The 9452-nt window shown below is 40.8% G+C and overlaps 1 non-coding gene across 1 annotated transcript; it reads left to right on the plus strand.

The window, feature by feature from the left end:
- Positions 1 to 316: 316 nt before the first annotated feature.
- Positions 317 to 423, plus strand: LOC125917243 (U6 spliceosomal RNA). The gene has a single exon (XR_007456126.1). It is a non-coding gene; the product is annotated as a U6 spliceosomal RNA (small nuclear RNA).
- Positions 424 to 9452: the final 9029 nt, after the last annotated feature.

The following is a 9452-nucleotide window of genomic DNA, read 5'->3' on the forward strand; positions in this document are numbered from 1 at the left end:
GCTCAGGTTGTGATCTCACAGTCATGGGATCAAGCCCTGTGTCTTCTTCACTGACAGCACGGAGCCTGCATGGGCTTCTCCCTCGCTCTCTTTCTCCCTCTCTCTCTGCCCCTCCCCCCACTTGTACACACACTCTCTCTCTCTCTCAAAATAAATAAGCGTAAAAAAGATATGCCAAGAATAAGTACTCTGCTTATGCTTCTAAATGTCCAGAAAATTAATATAAAGAAGTTTTACAATTGTGGCCCTAATGTATGTGATATTGTGCTTCTGAGAGAGTTCTGAAAAGTCTTTTTGAATACAACAATCTATGAATGTGATTGTTTCAAGAGCACATATACTAAAATTGGAATGATACAGAGAAGAAGAGCATGGCTTCTGAACAAGGATGACATGAAAATTCGTGAAGGTGCCATATTTTTTTTTTTTAATAGGTGATGGGGAATAAGGAGGGCACTTGGGTGTTAAAAAAAAATGAGTGTTGTTGATGACACTATAGCCACATCATATTCAAAGAAGAAATGCTAGAAGTCTGATTTCTAGATATAGGGTGAGGAGGGATACAAAGGAAATGTAGGGCTGTGGCAACTCGATTGTTATAATCTTTCTAACAGCAGAAATAACTCTTGCAACAGTTCTGGTCCTGCAGATGATAAGAAAGGTTAAGTGGGGGGGTGGAGGTGGGGGAGGTTGCTGTGGCTTTCACTTTAGTTGGTCAGAAAGGATGAAAGGTGAGACTAGATATATAAGATTTTAAGAATTAAGAATTAGATGTATTCTAGAACAGTTACGTTGGTAAATATGATATATTAGCAGTATAGTAGCTAAAAGAAAAAGGTGTCAAGATAAAGGACATTTAAGAAAAGGAAGAAAACTTCTACTGCAGTAGGAAAATCAGGAAAAGAGGAAACGATGATGGCTGTTGAAAGGTTTATTTCTTTTGACACTATTTCATCTTAGCATAGCCTAAAACATGATATGTTAACATTCATTAATAGAAACTGACTGAAAAGGAAAGATGTCAATAGAGCTGTAAAGCAGAAAGGAAAGAATGGATGAGTGTAAGTAATGCTATGTAAAAATGAATTTTTAGGGGCTCAGTCGGTTAAGCATCTGATTCTTGATTTCGGCTCAGGTCGTGATCTCATGGTTTGTGAGTTCGAACCCTGCATTGGGCTCTGTGCTGATGGCGCAGAGCCTGCTTACGTCTCCCTCTCTCTCTACCCCTCCCCTGCTTTCTCTCTATCTCTCTCTTGAAATAAATAAAAATAAACTTAAAAATGGATTTTTAGAGGTTCCTATGGGCACATCACCTCCAGCATTAGCTTTCAACAAAAACAACAGTAGCAAAAGTCCCTAGTGATTTAAAAATGAGGTTATTGATACAAATGTGTGCTGGAAATAAAGGCACAATTAACATTCAAAGATTTATTATTAGGTTAAGAGCATTTTGAATCAACCATATTTTATGTACATATAAGGTAATGTCTTAGAGGAAATGTAATCTCTTATTTCCTGCATGAGGGGCATGCTCCTTGGAGACACTGGTTTTTGTGACATCTTCATGTCCTAACCATGTAGAGAGGCATGAGAAAAAAAATGAACAAAAATATAGATAAATATGGCATAGTTTTAACCTCAACTAGGTAGAAAGAATGACACAAGTTTCTTCCAAACCACACTTTCAGATTATGAAGATGAGTGGAAAAGGAGAGAATGTTAACTTTGGCAAATAAATATGTTTAGAGTCCCCCAACCTTCTTGGATTCTCTTACTTTCAAAGTAATGGTTAAGAGGAACTTAGGAAACCTCAATATGTTGTAGAGAAGGCTTTCAGAATAGGACTCATGAGACTTAAGTTGTTGTAGCTGTTGTTGTTCTTTATTCTGGACAAGATAGCAGTGACGTTGGACAAAGTAATTGGCCCCTGGGTCTAAGCTTCTTCACTTCTCAAAAAAGAAGTTGTGCAAGATGACAGCTGAGATACTTTCTGATATACAATTTTTAAACCTGTGTAGTGATAATATGACCCATTTATTCAAATGGAAAGATGCAAGGGTAGGACTGATGAGAGCAAAGGAACTGTCCAGGGTGCTTAGAAACACTGGGGTCTATTCATTCTCTGGAGTGATGACCAGAAGACACAATACGATTCCATCTGTTATCCATTCAAAATTTCTACTATGTTAATTACATAGTAAGCTATTCTGTCAGTGTCAAGTGGATACAGTTCAACATGAGATCAATTTCCTTTTGCCTAAGAGGGGAATTGTATATTTAGAATCATCTCTTTCTGCTTCCAGCTAGGCCAGTCATTTCATTCAGTTATTGTTCAGAGAAAGATATCATAGTAATTTTCATCACATACCTGTGATATTAATTTTCCAGGAGGTATATCAGGGGATATGAGGATTCATACATTGTTAAGAGGTAGGAGGGGGCAAGACTTTGAAAAATGTACTTTTGATCATGGCACAAAAATAAAGATAAGGAAAGAGAAAGAGATGTAAGACTGATAATAGGAGCTAATTATAATTAAGCAAGCCTGAGTTGCTTGACCAGGACACATGGGAAGGGGTTGTAGTAAGTATTTGTGGGTTATATTAACTTATTACAGCATAACCTGGTACTCTGGCACTAGTTGCTACAGCTTCTTCTTTTTTTAAAAAAAATTTTTTTAAAAATGTTTATTTGTGTGAGAAACAGACAGACAGACAGGCAGAGCATGAGCGGGGGAGGGGCAGAGAGAGAGGGAGACACAGAATCCAAAGCAGGCTCCAGGCTCCAAGCTGTCAGCACAGGGCCCAACGCGGGGCTCGAACTCACGAACCGCGAGATCATGACCTGAGCCAAAGTCAGATGCTTAACTGACTGAGCCAGCCAGGTGCCCCTCCACATCCTCTTCTTGATAACCCACTTTGTGTAGAGAGTGCAATGGGAATGTGAAGCTGGCGAATCTTAGTGAGATGTAGGCCTACTGAGTGGAAAGTGGGGAGCTGGGAACCCCTTGAAGCTAAAACACTTGTACCAAGTCAATATCTTGAAATTTTACTCTTGTGCCTATTGCTTCTTCCTGGACCTTCCTTAATCTCATGCCACTCTGACCTTTGCTTCCTTTCTTCTTCTATGCTGAATTTGAAGCCAGAGTTTCAGTCTCTTGGACTCTGGGGCACTGTATTGTTGTGAGGACAAATGTCATCTTTTTCTGTCAACCCTCCCACCAAACCTAGGCCTGAGATTTCTTTTCACTTTTGAGTACAAGATGGCAACCATAAATTCAGCCTGGTAATTATCATAGCACAAAAAAGACTTTCACTTCTCTGCATTTTATCCCTGTAACAGACACACCATTTCTATGCAGCTTACACACAGGATTTTATAGGGTTCTGGGCTTAGAGGGGTATATGAGAAATAGAAATTGATATTGTGTTAAACTCAAAGTTGCTCCTTCTTTTCAATGACCAAGGCTTTATATCTTAGCCTGTATTCTCTCCCTAACCCTTTCTTCCCTGAGATGTGTGTTCTCCCAAGATACTCATCACATTCTCATGCACGTGAACTTTGGGTAGGCATGACCATACCCGATATACCAATTCCCCAGATACATGCTCAGAAATACACGAATCCCAGTCGTTGGTAAAATTTAAGTTTTGTTTCAAGGTGTCTCCCTCTTAAGTTAGAAGTGTTCCCTTCCAGGAAAGAGGGAAAAGTATGTAGGCAGCAGCTTCTCAGGTTGCTATATTTGCTGGCATGAATATCCAGGCTGAGGGCTATAGACTGGGATGTGAAGTTGTAGGTTTGGTGTGACCAGTAGAGAATTTAGGCAAATGTGATGCTCAAAATGACATGGCAGCATCATTGAGGTCACACTGTGGTGGCACAGAAGATCGTCAAGGCAGAGTCTGGTAAGAATTAGATAGTGTCAGTGTTCCTGCTTAACACAGAAGGAATTTAGCCTCATCAGAGGATTTGGAGAATGCCTGAGATAACCAAGAGAGAAGCCCAGCCACATGAACTTATCCAGTGGGAAGAATTAATAGGAACTAACCCTAAAGACACCTGAGGGCCAAGACTCTTTTCTGGGTACACTGGAGATCAGGTTACAGGTTACAGGTTACTGGGGAGAGGATAACACAGAAACCGCAGAGATGACTGGCAGAAAAATCTGTGATTCCATTTGCTTAGGCAGATAACAAATGAGAGAGAACATTTTGGAAGATGTTTTGCTTTTCTTTCTTTAGTCTATCTCAAGTTTGGGGTTTTCATACCATAGTCACAGGAGGCTGTGTGGTAGGTGGTCAAAATTGTGAATTCGGATTTTTCTTGAAAAGACAGCCTCAGGATTATTCAACATCCTGCCTATGATTTTGGTTTTCCTCCTATTTTCATGTGTCCTGGGTAGTTTCTCCATATCTGAATGATTTCTTATATATTTATCTGGTATTTCTAGGGATTTTTTACCTGGGAGGTTTTTATAGTCTCTGCTATATTGGTAGAAGCAGACTTCCAAGGCATGATTGGACATTTAGTAAGTACTCTCAGGTAAAGGAACAAGCTGCAACAGTGGATAATGAGTATATCTGATAGTAAAGCTTTCCACAAAATGGGCCAATAGAAATGTCAAAATAAGTGGCAGGGAAAATAGTGGCAGGATGGGTGACAGAAGGTAAGGCGGAATCTGTAGGGTAGTTGGGGGAAGCATCGCTGTGGAGGGTTCAAAGAGAATGAGCAGGAAAGGAGTTCTGAGATGGAGAATGGTATTTGGATACATCACTTATAGGAAGCTAGTTTCTATAGGTGTTGAGAGAAGAACCCAGCTTACAGGTTTTGGGCAATGTGTGGGAGGAGAACAAGAAATGTGACTGAGAAAGGAAGGCGAGAGATAAAATGATAGTTTAGGTGGGAAGTTTGAAGAGAGTTTTTCTTTAAGTTAAGGGAGGTCATCATCAATTTGAAGTTTCATTCACACCTCCACTAAGTGTTTTCTAGAGCTTCAAAATAAACCAAGCATTGCTTATTAACCGTCTCCTCTGATTAATATTGGACTTTAAAGTATACTTCACAATTTGGGGCATTACCTGTTAAAAATGATACATTAGTTCATAGGTAAGAAAATAGGGGTCATGGTCTAAAACCTTTAAAGCCTTATACCACTTAAAATAGTATTCTTGTCTTCAATTCTCCTTTGCATACCTTACAGATGATTATAATAACATCAGAGACTCTGGTCAATGGAGCTACATAAATGTGAACAATTACACTTTCATGTTAAAATGCATCCAACATTGAAAATGGCAAAGCCCTAATGAAGTATCTAAGAGCAAGAGGGTTTGGAGAGGACCTTATGGTCTTTCTCTAGAATCTTTCAAAGACCATGGACTACGTACTCAAGGAGATGTCATAACTTTCATACCTTGATTTTGCCTAGGAATATTTAGTTCTACTCACTGAACTCATGAAATCCAGCTGTGTTTCTCAAAGAACCAGCTGAAGGAAGTGGGCAGAAGTGGTGACGGAGACACAGAAATAAAAGACAAGAAATGGTGAGAAAGCCAGTGTGGAACAGGAGGGGGGGATCACAACTTCACACTGTTCGTAGCATTTGTTTCCTTGTGCATTCTCAGATAGGGTGACTTATTAAGTAAGGCCCTTTGTGATCTCACCACCAACTTCTTCACTAAAAATAGGATTAGGCTGGTTTGAACTTGCTGTAAATCTCATACAAATCAGCATCGGATGCCTGTACTGTCCTTTGACCGTGTGAGGTTCTGGACTCCCTGGCAGTGCCCATTCCCATGAAGCTCTTTTGGCTACAGGGCTGGCGTGCCCATTGACACCCACTTCTCATCAGCCTGGCAGAGCCCAGTGAGTCACGGAGACAAACAAGGCAAGGACCACAAGCATTCCCCAGCATTCCACATGGTCGCCAAATGTTGTGAGACATAAAGCTGCTGGTGGTAGTCTGCTGTTGGCTGGGATGAGATTAATTAGGGAACAGGATAAACATGGACACTGCTTTCCGATAAGTGGAGGGCAGCCAATTGAGGCCAGGCCTTCAGCCTGCCTCACAGAATTCACTCACCCTGAGGGCTCATGGAAACACACGCACTCACACGTACTTAGGAAAACTTTTCTCCAACCCCAAATAGAGCCAGGGGAGAATACAGAAGGCAGAAATTCTCAAACTCTATTATACCCGTCTGAATAAATGGATTTTAAAAATAACCTGTACTTAAAAGTTGGATAACAGTAAGCCGAATTCACCAGTTCATTTCTGCTGCTGATGTTGACTGAAGAAAATATTTGAATATATTTCCATATGAAAAAATAGAGGCAGAGAATGTATGGCTTGTTTAAAGATAATCCAAAGTGGTACTGTTTTATTGGGGCCATGGATATTTTTGAGAGGCTGATGAAAACTACAGACAGTTTCTCTAGAAAAAAATGCATGCATGTGCGCGTGCACACACACACACACACACCTTTGCAGTTTCTCTGTAGCTCATTTGTGGACCCATATATAGGTTCAGGTTAGAAATCCCGGCATAGTGTGTCATAGAAAATATCATATGGGTTAGTAAAATCTGAAAATTTAGTGAAAGCTCTCTATGTACCTGGAATTTTATTAGGTACTTGATGGATATTATTTCTAATTTTCTAACAATCCTGCAAAGTAGGTAGCATTGTCTCTCTCTAATATTAATTTTTTTTAAGTTTTTAAATTTATTTTAAAAGAGAGAGAGAGAGCTGGGAAAGGGCAGAGGAAGAAAGAGAGGAGAATCCCAAGCAGGCTCCTCACTGCCAGGACAGAACCAAATGCAGGGCTTGAACTCACGAGTCATGAGACCACAACCTGGGCCAAAACCGAGAATTGGATGCTTAACCAACTGAGCCACCCTGGCACCCCACCTCTCTTTAATAGATGAGAAAATTGATGGTAAGAAAGATAAACTAACTTCACAGGGAAATACTATTTCCTAGTGGTTAGGAGGCTAGACTCTGGGGTCACATTACTTGGGTTCAAATCCTGTTTTTTCCCACTTAGCAGTTAGAAAATTCTGGGCAAGTTGCTTATCCTTTTGTGTCCATTTCATCAGCCATTGCTGGGGATAATGATGGAATGTACTTTATAAACTCTTATGAAAATTAAACGATACAAGACAAGCCAAGTGCTTAGGACATTGACTGGCACATGGTGAGCACTAAATAAATATTTGTTGTAATGGCTCTTATGGTTAAAGATCACAAAGCTGGTAAGTAGAGGAACCAAAAGTCAAACCAAGTTTTGTCTGGCTGGAGCCACCATAATTTCTGCTATACCGTGCAAGTTTCCAAACCTTGTCTTATCTTTGCTCTTTGGTAAATCATGTAATGTTTCCAAATTTTAGTTTTGTGGCCATAAGATATAGACAATGGCAGTAATAATAAAACATTTCCCTAATTTGTTGGGAGGATCCTATAAAAAAAACCCAATAAATACAGTTTGGTAAACTGTCACTTGCTGTGCCAATATCCATTATTATTATTAGTGATGAATGAATCAATCTGACTCAAAGCAAGGCTTTATATTTTAGCTCCCACATTTATCATCGTGGAATTAAAATTTTATCACATTGCACTCACATTCAAATCTATCTGGATGATGCAAGTCATTGGAGGACGGTCACACAACTGAAACAAGAATTCCACAATCTTGACTTGATACAAGGTCGTGTTTAACCACCCCACTGGATTTTCAATAGCATTTTCCTAAGGTAGAGAAAAAAAGCATTTTTAGTAAGACAAATGTTTGAGAATCACATTTATGTTTATCTAAAAACTGAGAGAATGGAGTAGTAGCCAACAAGTTCGTTATGTTGGCACAGAAATGTATTTTTTAAACATCAAGTTCATTGTCCTCGGCTGGAATGCATGATTTTGGTTACTTTTCAAAAGGTCAGTTTATTTCTGGGAGTAATATTTCTGCAATGCTAAGAATCAGAAGTCAAAAGGGGAAAGAGGACATGGCCTGTGGAATAGATCATATCCCATCCTGGGATCCCTTAGGGAAGCTTAGATACGAGAGCTTAGCTCTCCTAAAGTGGAGACTTCCACTCTGGAATGGAATTACGATGTTGCAAGAGATCCACGTAATCAAATTTCATTCCATTTTGTTCACAAGGTCTAATTCCCTAGACATCAGTTCAGATCTCCTCTCTGCCAATTCATGTCCATCAACTCCTTTAAGAAGAAACTCACCGTTTACATCAGTTTACATCAATTGACCAGGCATAGATTGAGTGGCTCATATGAACTAGATGTGTGCATGACCCCAAGGCAAAAGGCGTGGTTTCTGTTCCGAAGCTGTTCAGCCTAATGGAGAAGATGGTTCTGCCGAAGACCCATGTCAGGACCCGCAGTGTGGTTGGTGCCCAATAAATGTCTGTTGAAAGAATGAGTTCATGCTAATAAAACTGTAAAGTGTTATCGAAAACCTGTTGCTGGGAAATTCGCTCTTTTTGTGGGAGGTGGCAGTCAGGGAAGCATTCCCAAGGGAAGTGACATTTGCACAGTCTGGGTGGCGGCGCTGGAATTAGCTGGATGGGAAGCGAGTGGGAGTTATTTGACAAGCTCACAGAGGTGTGCAAGCGCAGGGTGGGCTGAGTGGGCTCAAGCAGAGCTGCTTTATTGAGGTTTTCATGTGTGAGTGAGGAAGGGAATGACGGCCAGCAAGATACACAGGGGACAAACTGTCACTGCTTTAATATTCTAAATAAGAGGAAGTCTCAGTTTATTCTGTACTAAGGGGTCCCAGAGAGTTTCATATACTCATCTCTTTCTTTCTGTCTTCCCAGAACTTTGCACTCACCAGAAATTACTGACCTAATGCCCACACGAGCAGAGTTTTGTACTGAGTTTAAGAGTCAGACATTAAAGCCAACCCCCAACCCACCCCAAGGGTTGAGCTCACACCCCCTACTTCACCACCTATAGCTCTTTCACTGCTGTGCTGCCTTCTTCCATCGGTGCCTAAGCTCTGGGAAGCCGAGTGGCTGAAGGGAAGGCTGGTGGTGTTACAGAGCTGGGGCTGGGCCAGGGGCAGGGTATAGTATCCTGCCAAAACTCACCTCAACTGTGGAGGGGTGGCTGCTTGCACTGACTTCCTAAAGAAATGCCAGTTTGGGTACCCTGCAGCCAGGATACTTGAACCCGGAATGGATGAAAAAAGGAAACTGAGACACAGAGCTACCCTATCAGGACAACAGGAGGTTTGCTTAGGATGTAGGGAGAGAATTTCCTGAGCTGGTTTCAGATACTGATGATGCTTTTGAAGAATTGCTTGTGACCTCCTATGGGGATGTGCCAAGATCAAGAAAGGGGTTCATTGTATGCTGGATGGTTAGGACCTTTTTTACAAAAATGTTTATTTATTTGTCTTCAAGAGAAAGAGGGGGGGGAGGGGCAGAGAGAGA

This window comes from Panthera uncia, chromosome D1, assembly GCF_023721935.1.
Source record: "Panthera uncia isolate 11264 chromosome D1, Puncia_PCG_1.0, whole genome shotgun sequence".
In the NCBI taxonomy this organism is placed as follows: domain Eukaryota; kingdom Metazoa; phylum Chordata; class Mammalia; order Carnivora; family Felidae; genus Panthera; species Panthera uncia.